This window comes from Saimiri boliviensis, chromosome 6 (assembly GCF_048565385.1).
Source record: "Saimiri boliviensis isolate mSaiBol1 chromosome 6, mSaiBol1.pri, whole genome shotgun sequence".
NCBI classification, from domain to species: Eukaryota; Metazoa; Chordata; class Mammalia; order Primates; family Cebidae; genus Saimiri; species Saimiri boliviensis.
In genome coordinates this window covers 61,349,814-61,365,488 of record NC_133454.1, presented here as the reverse complement: position 1 = coordinate 61,365,488, position 15,675 = coordinate 61,349,814, and the positions used below count along the sequence as shown (strand labels likewise).

General features: G+C 38.6%; 1 protein-coding gene across 8 annotated transcripts in view; it reads left to right on the top strand.

Annotated features, from left to right (window-relative positions):
• CDON (cell adhesion associated, oncogene regulated) overlaps positions 1 to 15,675 on the top strand; it is a 104,000-nt gene that overhangs the window by 16,950 nt on the left and 71,375 nt on the right. For 2 of the 8 annotated variants that reach the window (XM_074400830.1, XM_074400826.1), the window contains one exon: positions 1,814 to 1,926. The exons of 4 other annotated variants lie outside the window; for them this stretch is intronic. The gene's annotated coding sequence lies outside the window, so the exon portion shown is untranslated. Of the gene's footprint in view, positions 1 to 469; positions 1,927 to 15,675 lie in introns of those variants that run through there. 2 more of the 8 variants (XM_074400827.1, XM_074400829.1) reach the window with 2 other exon arrangements.

The window sequence follows — 15,675 nt, the reverse complement described above, 5'->3', positions numbered from 1 at the left end:
AGTTTTCTTAGGGTAGTGGTCTTGATGACTATGGAGTTGGGTAGTATTTTTCAGATTCCTAGAACTTTTTTGATTCTGGGGAATGGGAATCTTGCATTTGAATATACAATTCTTATCCTACCATCCCAACACCATTCTCAGCCCAGATTTGTGAAGATGTGTGATCAAGGAAACGGCTATGTGTTTAGCTAGTTATAATGCCATTTCAGTGAATATATCTTAACTGAGATGAAAATACCCTGTATTTTGCTAAAAAGGGACTAGCACTCAACATTGAATTTGTGACTTTTTTGAAAAAGAAAAATTATTATCAAATTCTAATATTGATTAATTCTTATTTTTAATCTCATATAATTATGTATAAAATAAACTAAATGAAAACATCTTATAAAACTAAAACAAATTTCCAAAACAGATACTGGCTTCAAAATCAACAGAATTAAAAAATTTAAAATCATCTTTTAAGAACGTTTAGATTGCTGTTGTTGAGTTTAATGATTGGAAAATATTTTTATTTTATACTTCCTTTGTCTTTTTTTGATCCTTTTGATATTAAGCATGATTACCATTATTTTTTCTTTTTAACAATTTTCCCACAAATTTGAGGGCTTTAAAAATTTTCAGTTATTATAGGTACATAATAGTTGTATGTATTTATGAAGTACATGTCATGTTTCGATGAAGGCATATAATGTGTAATGATCAAATTGTGGTAACTAGGTTATCACTTCAAGCGTTTATTATTTCTTTGTGTTAGGAACACAAAGTTTCCTATTTAGTTTAGCTATTAGTTATTTAAAAATATACAATACATTATTGTTAACTATAGTCACCCTATTGTACTGTTGAATACTAGATTTTATTCATTCTATCTAATTATTTTTGTGCTCATTAGCCATCCCCACTTTATCTCCACCTCCCAGCTGCTCTTCTAAGGCTCTGGTAACCATCATTCTATTCTTCGTCCCCCTGAGTTCAATTTAAAAAAGTTTTTAGCTCCCACATATGAAAGAGAACATGTGAAATTTGTCTTTCTGTGCCTGGCTTATTTTACTTACCATAATGTCCTCTAGTGCTATCCATGTTTTTGCAAGTGACAAGATTTCATTCTTTTTATGGCTGCATAGTATTCAATTGTGTATATGCTGCGTTTTCTTTATCCACTCATCCACTGATGGACACTTAGGTTGATTCCATATTTTGGCAATTGTGACTAGTGCTATGATAAACATACGGATGCAGATATCCCTTTGATATGTTATAGTGATTTCTTTTCTTTTGGATGTATATCCAGAGGTGTCATTGCTGGATCTTACTGTAGTTCCGTTAACCGTGAACTTGTTTTCAACAATCCATTATTTTGTAGGCCAGTCACTTTAAAAATGCACCCCAATATATAATACCAAAGTATGAAGAAAACCCATTCAGTGAAAACTTTTTATGTATTCATATTTACTTTTTGTTGATAAACAACCTTAACATGGGATCTGTGCAATACGTGCGTTCCTACTTTGAGGTCATCTGTGTCGTGCTTTTCAAGTTTGGCACACCAGTGCCAAGTAATACCTCTCCTTAAGTGCTGCCATGAGCTAGAAGATTCATCTCCCGCTTTTCTTTTCACCTGTTTCAAACTTTGTTTGTATAGCATTCTATAATGTCATGTGACCTGCAGGTGTCATCTGTGTGATCCAAAAATGCAAAGGCAACTGGGCACTGAAATTTTGTGACTTGTCTTTGGTTGATGTTCCAGACTTTGCTGGATCAAGTTATCACCACAGTTTATCAGTGCACAACCACAATGACTTTTTTTCAGACAATTTCATACCTCCTGAAATTCATCCACAGATGAGAATAGAGAAAAAGAGCTTAAACCTGGTGGGGTTGAGAATCTTCCAGAATGAGAAGTGGCCATGGATTCACACTAAAGTAAGTGGATGTAAAAGTAGATGTGTACTCAAGGCCTTTCTTTTATTTAGGAAGCCGTGTATGGAGTGAGAAGGCTTAGGCCTGGGGTTGCCCTGGGTTCAAATCTCACCCCTGTCTTTATTTGCTGTGGCCCCTTGGAGAGGCTATCTGAGCTTTCTTTGTTTTCTCATTTGTAAATGGAAATAATACCTATCCTTAACTTTGAAGATTGGTAATAATGTCACCAGTAGAGGGTCGTGACTGCAAGTTGTCCAGGTTCTTGGTGTTTTAAACAAAGAATTGGACAAAATGCCTAGCAAAGCAAAGAAAGAATGAAGCAACAAAAGACTGAAAGCAGGGATTTATTGAGAATGACAGTACACTCCACAGTGTGGGAGTGGGCTGAGCAGCACCGTCCCGAATACAGAGTCTTCTTGGGTTCAAGTAACCCCTGGAAGTTTCCCATTGGCCACTTCATACTCATCTCATATAAGTTAAGTGGTAGCCCACAATCACTCTGGTTACAGAAAGGAGCCAACCAGAGCCTGAAGTGAAGTTACAAAGGTCACACTGTGCAAACGTCTGATTGGTTGCTTTTTGCAAAGTTATACTTCTGTGCAAATGAAGACTCGGTCCACAATCAGTCTGATTTGTTGTGGACAGCCAGTTTTCCATCTGCCATGCAGAAAAGGTCAAAGGGAGTTGTTTCTGGTCCTTTTGTTACTTAGGTATGGAAAGTTAGGGTTTTCCTTTCAATTTAGTTCTAGGAAGTCGGCGTGAAACAGCCTTGGCTTCCCTGCCTCCAGACCCTATTCTCCTGCCTCAGTAATATTTGTAAAATCGACCAGGTATGGTGGCTCACACCTGTAATCCTAGCACTTTGGGAGGCCAAGGCAGGTGGACTGCGTGAGCTCAGGAGGTTGAGATCAGCTTAGACAACATGGTGAAACCCTGTCTCTACTAAAATACAAAAAAAGAGTTGGGCATAGCAGCATGCATCTGTAATCCCAGCTACTTGGGAGGCTGAGGCAGGAGAATCGCTTGAACCCGGGAGAAGGAGGTTGCAGTGAGCCGAGTTCACACCATTGCACTCCAGTCTGGGCAACAGAGCAAGACTTCATCTCAAATAATAATAATAATAATAATATTTGTAAAATCTTTGAACCATAAACAATAATTAGGAACTATAAACCTAAAAACTGGTAGCTGTTATTATTTGAATAATCTCATACAACAGATATTTAATAAGATGCATAATTATATCTGTACAAACCAATTATTGTCTGCTTTGTGGAAGCAAGAGGCAGGGTGGCTTAGATTATCAGAATTATTTGGCAAGATTTTTCATACTGCATGTGTAGTCCCACCTTCTCATCACTTACAGGTGACCCACAATTACCACTGAGAATGTGGCGTAACTCTTGTGCTGAGGCAGAAAAATGAGGACTATCAACTAAAAACAGTTGAATCTTTCTCTGGTAGCTTAAAAATCCTGATTTTATAATTGCTTATGAAGATGAGTTTATGTAAATAAATCAGCAAATTGGCTGGGTGCCGGTGACTCCTGCAATCCTAGCACTCTGAGAGGCCGAGACAGGTGGATCACCTGAGATTGGAAGTTTGAGAGCAGCCTGACCAACATGGAGAAACCCCCTCTCTACTAAAAATACAAAATTAGCTGGGCATGGTGGCGGATGCCTGTAATCTCAGCTACTCGGGAGGCTGAGGCAGGAAAACTGCTTGAACCCAGGAGGCAGAGGTTGCAGTAAGCTGAGATTGTGCCATTGCACTCAAACCTGGGCAACAAGAGTGAAACTCTGTCTCATCAATCAATCAATCAGTCAATCAGTCAGCAAGTTGGTATTGCCTGAGATTGCACATTGCACTCCAGCCTGGGCAACAAGAGTAAAACTCCGTCTCATAAATAAATAAATCAGCAAATTGATAATGCCTGACATTGACAGGGAATGACTCACATGCAAGCTGGATTAACCTCATGTGTATGTGTAGGTTAAATTAGCACCGTGGCAGATTGTTCTAAATGCGTATTTGATATTTCTTAGATATTACCAAATTTAAGACTTAAAAGTGTTGGCAAGAGGTGGGATAGATTGACTTGATGGTTTTAAGAAGATTTATGAAATTATTTGTGGTTTGACCCAGTTACTTTGTCCAGTACTGTAAAATTCTACTTAAAATTTCTCCTAAGAAGTTATCATCCTATTTAGTACTAGCATTATGTGATAGAATTTATTTTAATAGAGTTTGCTATTACATGATTTTACCTATTGTGTTTGTTTTGGCTACAGATCCTTAGAGTAATCCTGCATGTAGAGATTTCCATTTACCCACTGTTGGTCATATGCCTTTTAGAGCTTTTAAGATCACGATCAATGTTTTGCAGCCCACTGAGTCATTTCTATTTGTGAAGAAATCATAGTGCCTTGTTTGTGGTCTTTTCCTCTTAGGTTTAAAGGGACCTTTTGATAGCATTCATTACTTAAACTATTTTAATTTTTACCCACGTTTTTACTGTAGCGCTGCACTGTGCTCTTGGTTAATAACCTTGGCTTTAGTACCACTTTTAAATTTATATCATATAATCACTTTTTAAAAATTGTTGTAGTAAAAAATAAGTCAGTGTGGTTGTTAAGTAACTTCATGATTCCCAGAAAACATTGCTGGGTTTCTCACAGTGTAATCTCTTTCATTTATCCCAATTTACTAAGCACTTAGTTTGTATAAGATACTTCCCAGGTGTTGTCTGTATGGTGATGAGCAAAATAGACACGGTCCCTTTTCTCGTGGAACTGACAAACCAGTTAATCTAGTTCCTCTAAAACATTTTTTAAAATTTATTTTTTAGAGCAATTTTAGATTCATGGCAAGACTGAGTGGAAGGTACAGGGATTTCCCATATATCCCGCCAGCACCCTGTTCCTAAAGACATTTTTTTGCATTTATGTGACCTGTGAATAAGCTAGTCTAGCGCTTTTTTTTTTTTTTTTTAGTATAGTGAGACAGGTAGGATCATCTGCTCTGTCCCTTTATGACTCTTCCTTGGCTGATTTTGACTCAGGGTAAATCACATTAAAATGAAAATGAAGGTCATGACTGCGAAAGAAAAACAGTTTGAAAACATGACGTTGGAGAACAGTGCGCTGAGAGAGAGTGAGGGGGAAATGGGGTGTGTGGAGTGGAAGGTAGGGCTGCATGTAATGAGGGTCCTGCCTCTGAGATATCAGCTTCCCAGCAAGGCCTAAGAGTTTGGCTTATTTTGAAGGGGAATCAATCATGAAGACAGGGATGGGACTCTGGGACACATTGGATCTTTCTGAGTGGCAGAAACCTGTCACTACTGAGAAGAGTGATGATACGGCTTTAGGGAGACTGTACTGACTGACACTGAGGATGAGAGTGGCAGAATACCTGTGTTTACAGATGACGCAGCCTGTTTCCTAGCCAAATGTGTGGTATTGAGCAGTGGTAGCGTAATCCTACTGACTTAACACAGTGAACACGTTAAGTCCCTAGATTAGTTGTTTTTTGACACTGATCTTTGAACCAGCATGATCTTGAATGAAGATTTTATATTCATCTGGAGTAAAATGGGAAGCAGGGGTATACACTGTATTTATACTAAAATTATTTCTTGCTTACTACTTTGTTTTCTAATGAAATACTGATGATAGATGGCAGTTAATAATTTTTTAAAAATGTTTTTAGGGAACATTTTGGAAAGCTTACATAGGACATACAGGTGTTTTGTTTGTGAATTTTCTGTTTATTGAAAGCCCAAAGTTTGAGAATCATTGCTGTAGTTTCCATTTAATAAAATGACCTATGTACAATTATCTATCTTTGGAAATGGCTTCTGTGCTGTTTCTCATGCTAGATGCTTCTTCATCTGTAAGATTTATGCCCAAGTTTTTATAATGCCTCAGCATCAAGTAGGGTTCTCTCTCTCCAGCCATAGACTTAAGTTGACTTTTTCTTCTTCTCCAGCAGAAATGGAAATAGCTCACTTCGTTTTAAGGGCACATTCATTGTTCCATGTACTGAGATTAGGAGGCAAATAACTGAAAGCCTCTGTCTGTATAAAAGCTGCTTTGTAGATGTTTTATTAGTACTACTGTTGGTGCTTTTAGTTAGTAGTATGTTTTATTTGCACCCCAAGGCTGTTCAAGCAAAGGAGGTAATTTAAATAAACAAAATCATGTCTGATGTTTTGGAATACTTACACTTGCCAGCTGATCCTTTCCTCCTGAGGTACTTACTCAGGTTGGCAGGGAAGCTAGGAAGAGAAAAAGATGATTATGTGGAGTTATGAAACATCTGAAACCTAAGTTTTTGGAATGCTTGATAACTAGGTAGTTTGCAAATTGGAAACGCTCTTTTGTTCATAACCAGAGATTCTTTTTTTTTTTTTTTTTTTTGCTTTTCTTTGTTTTTTTTTTGAGACAGAGTTTTGCTCTTGTCACCAGGCTGGAGTGCAATGGTACAGTCTCAGCTCACTGCAACTTCACCTCCCGCATTCAAGCTATTCTGCTTCAGCCTCTTGAGTAGCTGAGTTCACAGGCACCTGCTGCCATGCCCAACTAATTTTCGTATTTTTATTAGAGAGAGGGTTTCACTATGTTGGCCAGGCTAGTCTTGAGCTTCTGACCTCAAATGATCCTCCTGCCTCAGCCTCCCAAAGTACTGGGATTACAGGTGTAAGCCACTGCACCCGGCCTGAGATTTTTATTTTTTATTTTTTATTTTTTTAAGATAAATACTGAGTCTTCATGAGAAGTTCTCTCTCTTCTACTGTATACATGTTTCTGATGGTCTTTCTAGAGTTCTGTGAATACCTCACTGTTTGATGGTGGCTGTGATGTTCACAAAGCAAGAAAGTTTGCTAGGGAAATTTCTCCAAATGATTTACCTGAATATAAAGTGAAAGGCCCACCTCTCCAGGTTCTTAGAATGAAACTGAATTTCACATCTCCTACTGTTGTTTTTCTTTTCAACTTCGCTTTTTGCCTTTTTTTTTTTCAGTGAACATACACAACCTTTTTTGCTTGCAAACTGAAGTGATGAACTTTAAGTGTTTAGAGCTGAAGTTTTGTTGATTTTTATATATCTCTACTGTTTTTTCCCCCTTTGCTCTTAGTGCAGTCATCTTTGGAGCCTGCCATAGATGAGGCAAAGCTATAGTGTAAGATAAACTTTTAAGTGTTTATGTGTTTTTTCATTTACACACAGCAGCTGTAAATATTTGTCATATAATTCTAAAGCTGGAAAAAAATGGTGGAGTTTTTTTTTCCTTTTGCAGACAGAACCTAAGCCACACTAAGTAAGTGTTCTGCCTGACTAACATTCTGTAGGAAAGAGATCTAAATCCATTTAAACCACCAACTAATAATTTTGTTTTAAATATATTGTTTTAAAACATTAGGGATCCTGTCATGTTTTGAAACTTTTTTATACCAAAAAGCTTTAAATTCAGTTGCTTATGAATTGCTATATAAGAGTTAAAGATGTCAGAGATTGAGTGTTTTAAGAAACGAGGTCAAGGTCTCTGTCTTATTTTATTCTACTTTATCCCCCCACCCACATTTTTCCCCTAACTACCTTGAATATAGGTACTCAATGTGTTTTTGCTGTATAAATGAATGAAAAACTGCTCTTTGTACTTTTAGGTTGTAGATTCCAACCCCACTCATAATCTCTCCTTAGAAAATGGGTAGAATGGGCTGGGTGCATTTGCTTACGCCTGTAATCCTGGCACTTTGGAGGCTGAGGGAGGCAGATCCCTTGAGATGAGGAGTTCAAGACCAGCATGGCCAACATGGTGAAATCCCATTTCTACTAAAAATACAAAAATTAGTCGAGCATGGTGGTGTACGCCTGTGGTCCCGGCTACTCAGGAGGCTGAGGTGGGAGGATCACATGAGCCTGGGGAGGTCAGGACTGCAGTGAGCCATGATTTGTCACTCCATTCCAGCCTGGGCAACAGAGCGAGACCCCTTCTTCCAAAAAAAAAAAAAAAAAAAAAGAAAAAAGAAAAAAAAAGAAAGAAAGAAAACAGGTTGAATGAATAGATTTTAGAAAATTAATGTAAGAATCCATTCCTCAGCATTCTTATAATCTGTGGACCTAACTTAGTTATATGATGTATATATATGATTTATATATAAATAATATATATATTATTTATATATAAATAATAAAGTTGAAGGCTGAGCACAGTGGCTCACATGCCTGTAATCTCAGCACTTTGGAAGGCTGAGGCAGCTGGATCAGTTGAGGCCAGGAGTTTAAGACCATCCTGGGCAACATAGTGAGACTCTGTCTCTACAAAAAGTAAAAGAATTAGCTAGGCATGGTAGCTTGTGTCTGTGATCCCAGACACTTGGGAGGTTAAGGTGAGAGGATCACTTAAGCCCAGGAGGCAGAGGTTGCACTGAGCCATGATCACACCACTGCGCTCCAGTCTGGGCAGCAGAGTGGCACCCTGTCTTCAAAAACAAAAACAAAAACAAAACGATAAAGTTGTAAGTTTTAAGAAAACTCACTAAAAACGAAAGAAACCTTCATGTTGTGCACAGAAGTCAGCAATGACAAGTCCTTCAAAGAAGAGTGAGGCCTACAAGGGTGTATACAGGTAAAGTGTATTCTGCAAACATAAGATCTATTATTGTGTAACTGTGAAATATGAGTATAGTATAATGCAAAAGCTTTAAGAAGTATGCCAAAACTGGCCGGGCGTGGTGGCTCACGCCTGTAATCCCAGCACTTTGGGAGGCCCAGGCGGGTGGATCACGAGGTCAAGAGATCGAGACCATCCTGGTCAACATGGTGAAACCCCGTCTCTACTAAAAATACAAAAAATCAGCTGGGCATGGTGGTGCGTGCCTGTAATCCCAGCTACTCAGGAAGCTGAGGCAGGAGAATTGCCTAAACCCAGGAGGCGGATGTTGCGGTGAGCCGAGATCATGCCATTGCACTCCAGCCTGGGTAACAAGAGCGAAACTCCGTCTCAAAGGAAAAAAAAAAAAAAAAAAAAAAAAAAAGAAGTATGCCAAAACTTACACATGAGAATTGTTTCTTTAAAGAAGTCATTTACCCTGGGAAACTGCATATTTAATCTCATGTTGCTGTTATTGTGCCAAGAAATTTGGATTTCTTTTGGAATTACCTTTATTGGTTGTATGAGGTACATTAAAGAAAGTATTTGATGTTCTTGTTTTTTTGGAAGTAGTCATTAATGAATAAATTGGGTGATGATGTTAGAGTTAAGACTGTATGTGTTTAAAAATCAGATGTAATCATAATGAGAATGATATTCATGCCTGCTTTATACATTTACAGTGAAAATAATAAGGGATTACATTCTGCACAGAGAAGCATCATTGAAATTAGTTTGTCTGTGTTCCAGATTGAGTCTATCTGCTGCTGTGTTTTTTAGTAGTATATATACATGTGTACATCTATATGTGTGTGTGTGTGTGTGTGTGTACCTTTTCTGTATCAGTGTCTGTGAATTATTTCTTTGGCCGTCCTAGTTGCTATTGCCCAGTGTTATGTTACAGTCTAGCTGCTGCTGCTTCTGCTTCATGCATGTGTGGCCTAGCAGAGTTGTTCCAGCAAACTGCTTTATTTTTTATAGTCAGGCTGGACCTGATGCCGAAGGCCATTTCTTGGGCTTTTCCAATTGGACTGTAACTTCATGCTGTGTTGTGTTGTGTTTGCAAAGATATTGTGATCCTAATTGGTTTGTTTTTCTATTTTCTAGTTCATCAGGGCATTGTATCTTGATTATTACTTTGGTTTTAACTGCCTGGCACTGATTTAAAGTTTTCTAGGGTGCAAGTTTTCCTGGTATGGGCCAGTGTGTACTTTTACTTAATTTTAGACTTGTCAGTCAGTTGGCACCAATTACATATTAATTACATAGTAACCTGTGATTGACTAGTATGTCAGCTTATGAATGTGCTCGAAGAACCCCTTTATCAGTGCACAGCCTCTCTTCCATGGTAGGATGACAGCTTTGATGAAGCTCTGTCTGACTTAATTCCCGTTACCAGTTTGAACAAAGCAGGGACTTACAAGAAATCTAGATTTCTTCCATTATTTTATATAGCCAAGTTTAAAGATAGAATAAGGTACTTGGAAACTAGTATTAGTATATTCTAAGTCTCGAGGAAACTCATAACTCGACAGTAAGATAAAGTAAATGTCATTGTGGCAGAGACCAAGTGTTAAACCAGCATTGATTCAAGTTTATTTGCAGCAAAGATCCTTTTCCAAGATTTCTGTTTTTTTCTTATCTGCCTTTTCAATGCTTGACTGTGTGTATTAGAATAATATACTTCATGGAAATGAGTTTCTCCTTGAGGATTTTTTTCGTGTTATGAAAACGGAATCTAAGCCAAACCCCTTGATGGTGAGTGTTTTGTAACTGCCAGGGCAACTCTTGTGCTTAGGTTAGTCCAGTGCATAAGTCAGTAAGGTCTAAGCAAAGCGCTGGACCTATTAACAACTATATTAATTATATTACCTAACACTTATATGGAGCTGTTTTTCAAATGTTTCCATATTCCTCCTCCTCATTCTCCGTCAGAGGTTAGTCAATGTCTGTCTGCATCTTTGCAATAGCTAGTTCTTAGCAAACTTTAAAATGGTGTTTTTAGCATTTGTTTTGTGGTTACCATAACAGTTATTTTTTCCCATGAAGCCAATTCCAGTGACAAACTTGAAAATCTACCAAGTGTTGGATTTATGGCAAGTGTTGACTCCATGGGACTTGCAAAATAATCCCCTTGAAATTTTCTGTATTTTGTCTTATTAATAATCTCTCTTGCACTGCTTTTTAGAATTTCACCATTCGTATGCAGCTATGCTTTTAAACATTTATAATGCTCCTGCACAGCTCACTGTAGATGCCAGAACTATCTTCACAATTCTTGGCTTCCTGTGCTCTAGGGGCAGGAAGAAATAGTCTCTTAGAAAGAGAGTGGAACAGGAACACTTGACTTTTTTTTTTTTTTAACATACAAATATTGTGAATAGAACCTAACTGAGCTCTTGCCCCCTCTCCTTCTGTGTGTAATTAGGACCACATTGATTCCTATTGCAGCTGGCAGCCCCTCACTGTGGCCTTTTTCTGCATGTGACCCTTGATCTTGGTGACCTTTCCTGGGGTTCGTCCTGGGCCCTTTTCATTGTGTTGGAGCTGAAGTGGCTCATGTGGAGTTGATTATTTCTTTGCTCATTTGGCCTTTTTTGGTGCCATAACTCCAAGTCACTTCCATTTTCTTCCTCTACTTTTGGCAGTCCACAGTGAAAGGAAATGCTTTTGCAGGCAGCAGGATCGTTTGTATGCTTGGCTGACCCGACTGAGACTTGAGAGAAGTGGGGGAAGGGTTGTGAAGTCTGTAGGTGTGAACTTTTTTTTTTAAGTCGATCTGAATGATTGCATGATCATTAATAAGTGCTTATAAAGTGAGTACTATGGAAAGCTGCATTTCAAACCCAGGGGGCTTCATCCTGGCAGGAAGAGAGCACTCCCAGTGATTGACAGTGGACCTAAGTGTCTGAGATGCTGCAGCTTTACTTTGATAAGATCTATATGTTCCTCGTATAGACTGGGAGCCAAGTGGCAGGTGAGAAGATATTTCGTTGTTAATTGCACATGACTTCTTTAAGAAATTCTCCAGTTTCTAATAAAAAAGAACCCCTATAAGCCCCAGAGAGCAGCATACTATTACATAGTATGTTTGTTGCAACTAGACTTAGCATAGCACCTTGTCTCTCCTTTCCTCCTGTAGAATCACGGAAGATGTATGCCAGCTGTTACTCTCATTTTAGAGACCACATGTGGAAAGCATAAAGTCTGTCCCTAATGAAAGCCTTTAGTAAGCATGAAGGAGTCAACGGTTAAGGAATGTGTCTGATCACCCTACACTATAGTACCTTGGAAAGGTACAACAATATGAAATGTGAAATTTAATCACAATAAGAAACTCCGTTTTAGAAAAGTCTGAGTGTTTGATTCCATCCCTGGAATATTATTTCTGTCTTTTCCTTTTTTGTTTTCAAAATTTTTCATTAGTAGTATCGATAGTGTGGTTTATTTTGAATGAGGAGTTCTACCCCTTCAAGCGTGGTAGTTGTGGGATTCAGCCTGAACCATAGTTCTGTGTCTGCTGTTGCCCCCTCCCCCCCCATAGCATCATCTGTGACCCAAATCTCTCTTAAGAGCTTCAGACTTTCTGCTTGCCTGCTCAACCTTCGTTAGAACCCCACTTACATCCAGCTCATCTCATTATCTCCATACCTTCAGACGCTCTTCATTCTCTCCACCACCTTAAACAGCAGCAGCAGACTGCAGAAGTCCCTGCTGCTCCTTACACATTTCCCGTTTAAGTAAATGCACATCATCCACTCACTCGTCTAAGTCAGAAGTCTGGATAGCAGCCTTGATTCCTTCAGTGGGGAAACAGAAATGGATAGCTGAATGGATTCCAAAGATGTCCTAGGTCCTAGTGGTCTATTCTTTTCCAGTCCAACTCATTCATTATTCAAGTCCTGTTGATCACAGGACCTCATTCGGTCACCCAGGCTGGAGTACAGTGGTGCAATCATAACTCACTGCAGCCTCAACCTCCTGGGCTCAAGCAATCCTCCCACCTCATCCTCCCAAGTAGCTGGGACTACAGGTGTGCACCACCACACCTGGATAATTTTTGTATTTTTGATAGAGATGAGATCTCCCAGTGTTACCCAGGCTGGTCTTGGAATTCCTGTGCTCAAGCGATCCACCCACCTTTGCCTCCCAAAGTGCTGGGATTACTGGTGTATGCCACTGTCCTAGCCTCTTAGATCTTTTAAATATGAGCACATCTTAAAATTGTTTTAAAAACCTTTCAAATGTATCCCGTTATGTTTCTCCGGTACAAGTCCCCATGTCTTTCACGATAGCTTTCTAACTTCTCTTATCATCAGCCATTTTCCACATTGCAGTGTCAGTAATTTTTCAAAGGCTCAGGTCTGATCATGTCCTTGCCTGCTTAAAAGCCTTTAACACCCTCCTCTCAGAATAAAAGCCAAACACCTTCACGTGATTTATATTGTTCTTTACACTCTTGTTTCTGCTCACCTATGTAGCTTTTCCCTCACTGTGTCTTACCCTTCTTTTACTGTATTCTCCAGCCCAGACCTCCTTACTGTGATTCAGCAAACACACTGTTCCTTCTGCTTGGAATACTTCCCTTCCTTCCCTTCCTCCCTTCCTCTACTTCCCCCAAACGTATCCATCTCATTTCACCTAGTTATTGTTTCCTCTGAGAAGTATTCACCTCTCCAAGTTCAAATCTAGGTTACATGAGCTTTCTCTTTTTCCTGGAGCACCTGTATTTGCTTTACGCTCTTGCTTACCTGTTCCTTTCGCACGTAACTGCTTTAATCTCTGAAAACCTTTGTTTCCTAAAAATTCTGCCTTTTGGTGAAAAGCATGTCCATTGCTTTTCATGGAAAAATTCATGATTTGTTCTGTCCCAATCCAAGATAGCCAGTTTTCACAGATAGAAAAATATATCAATGGAGCAGTGAAAGCACATTGTAGAGATGGTAAAAGGTACTTTAAATAAATCCAGCTTATTCTTAAATAAAATGCACTGAGTTTATTATGCTTGTCAAAGGAGGTAGAGAGACCTTGATGCTGGTGAAAGAGGAATGGTGAGGAATTCCTTCAAGGGTGGTATAGAGTCAGGAAGTGGATTTTTGGACACTGGAAGTCTTCTTAAGGCTCGTAGTTACTTTGCATTCAAACTGCATTAAAAAAACACACACACACACCCCAAATCACCTTATGGCAAAACAAAAGCCCAACACAAGAGTGTTTCACAACTCACGGAAATGGTGCACACACACTGCAGAGAGAAGATTAGTAGAATCTCACTAATTAGTAGAATCTCACAGAAGATTAGTAGAATGCTCACTGTCCTCCCTCTCACTTGGCATCTGAACACAAAGCACAACGTTTGGGGTCATCGAAACAGCATGCAATTCAATTTTTTCTACATGATGTGGTGTAAAGTCTAAAAACTGCAACATCATAGAAACTGGGTGTGCAGCTTTGCCTGAAGCTATATCAAGAGTATCACTTTTTAGAGTGTTTTTCTTTAGTTTTTGATTGAAAAAGTTGTGATACTGAGTAAAATTATGCTTTTTAAAAAAAGTGGAATAATTTTCTAAGAGTCATTGTAACAGAAAGTTGCTATCTGAGCCATTCCTATGTTGGATGAGTCTGTATTTTAATGGTTTCCTTACTTGTCACCTTTCCTTACCTTGTTGTAAGCCTCATGCTGGCAGACGCGATGTCTCTTTTATTCATGGTTGAGTTCTCAGGATAGCTCAGTGCCTGATATATAGTAAGCATGCACCAAGTATTTACTGAATAAAAGATGAATTCCTCTGCTTTGAACTTTCAATACTTTTTACTCTCTTATTGCACTTAAGACTTTTTTCTTTATTCTCGGGATAATGATGTTGATGCCTTTCTTTCTCAGTTGAGCAGTTTCCTTAAGTTCAGGGATTATTGTGCCTTCCTCATCTTTGTACCCCTCATAGGTTCTTGTCCAGAGTAGATGTTCTTTGTATTAAATGGATTGATTGAATGAATACTTACTTTAAAAAGTGGAGTTCTTTGAGAAATTTGTGTAGGAAATGATGTTAGCTTCTTAGTTAAATTAATGTTCAGAATGTAGAAAACTGACGGGAGATTTATTTTTTAATTTAATTTAATTTGAATTTAATTTAATAATAATAATTATTATTTTTGAGACAGAGTTTCTGTCTGTCACCCAGGCTGGAGTGCAGTGGCACTATCTCAGCTCACTGCAACCTCTACTTCCCGATTTCAAGCGATTCTCCTGCCTCAGCCTCCCAAGTAGCTGGGATTACCGGCATGTCCCACCATGACTGGCTAATTTTGTATTTTTAGTAGAGACAGGGTTTCTCCATGTTGGTCAGGCTGGTCTCGAACTCTCAACCTTAGATGATCTGCCCACCTTGGCCTCCCAGAGTGCTGAGATTACAGGCATGAGCCACCACTCCTGGCCCTGATAGGAGATTTAAAGTTGCCTGTGGTTAAGGTCAAGATAGTCCAATGGGTTTTTAAAAAGTGTATACTGCCTTTGACTTCTGTAATTGAAATTGCACTTAATTAATCTTGGTAGTACTTAATCAAGATTTTTTTTTTTTTTTTTTTTTTTTTTGAGACAGAGTCTCACTCTGTCACTAGGCTGGAGTGCAATCTCAGCTAGGCATGATCTCGGCACACTGCAACCTCTGCCTCCCGGGTTCAAGTGATCCTCTTGCTTCAGCCTCCAGAATAGCTGGGACTACAGGTGCATGCCACCACACCCAGCTAATTTTTTGTATTTTTAGTAGAGACAAGGTTTCACCATGTTGGCCAAGATGGTCTTGATCTCGACCTTGTGATCTGCCCCCTTGGCCTGCCAAAGTGCTGGGATTACAGGCGCATGCCACCGCACCCATTCTTAAAAATCAAGAATTTTTAAGTAGACATGTTTAGTTTAGATATTTTTAGTTTTTCTTTGTTGTTCTGAAAATAATATTTTCTTAGTTGATCAATAGCATATTTTGAAATAGATTGAAAATTGGGATCAATCATTGTTTTAAAAAAGGAAATTACCACGTTTCATACAGAATAATATGCCTTTTTAAAAAGGGAATCTAACTTAAATAATTTCCTATTTT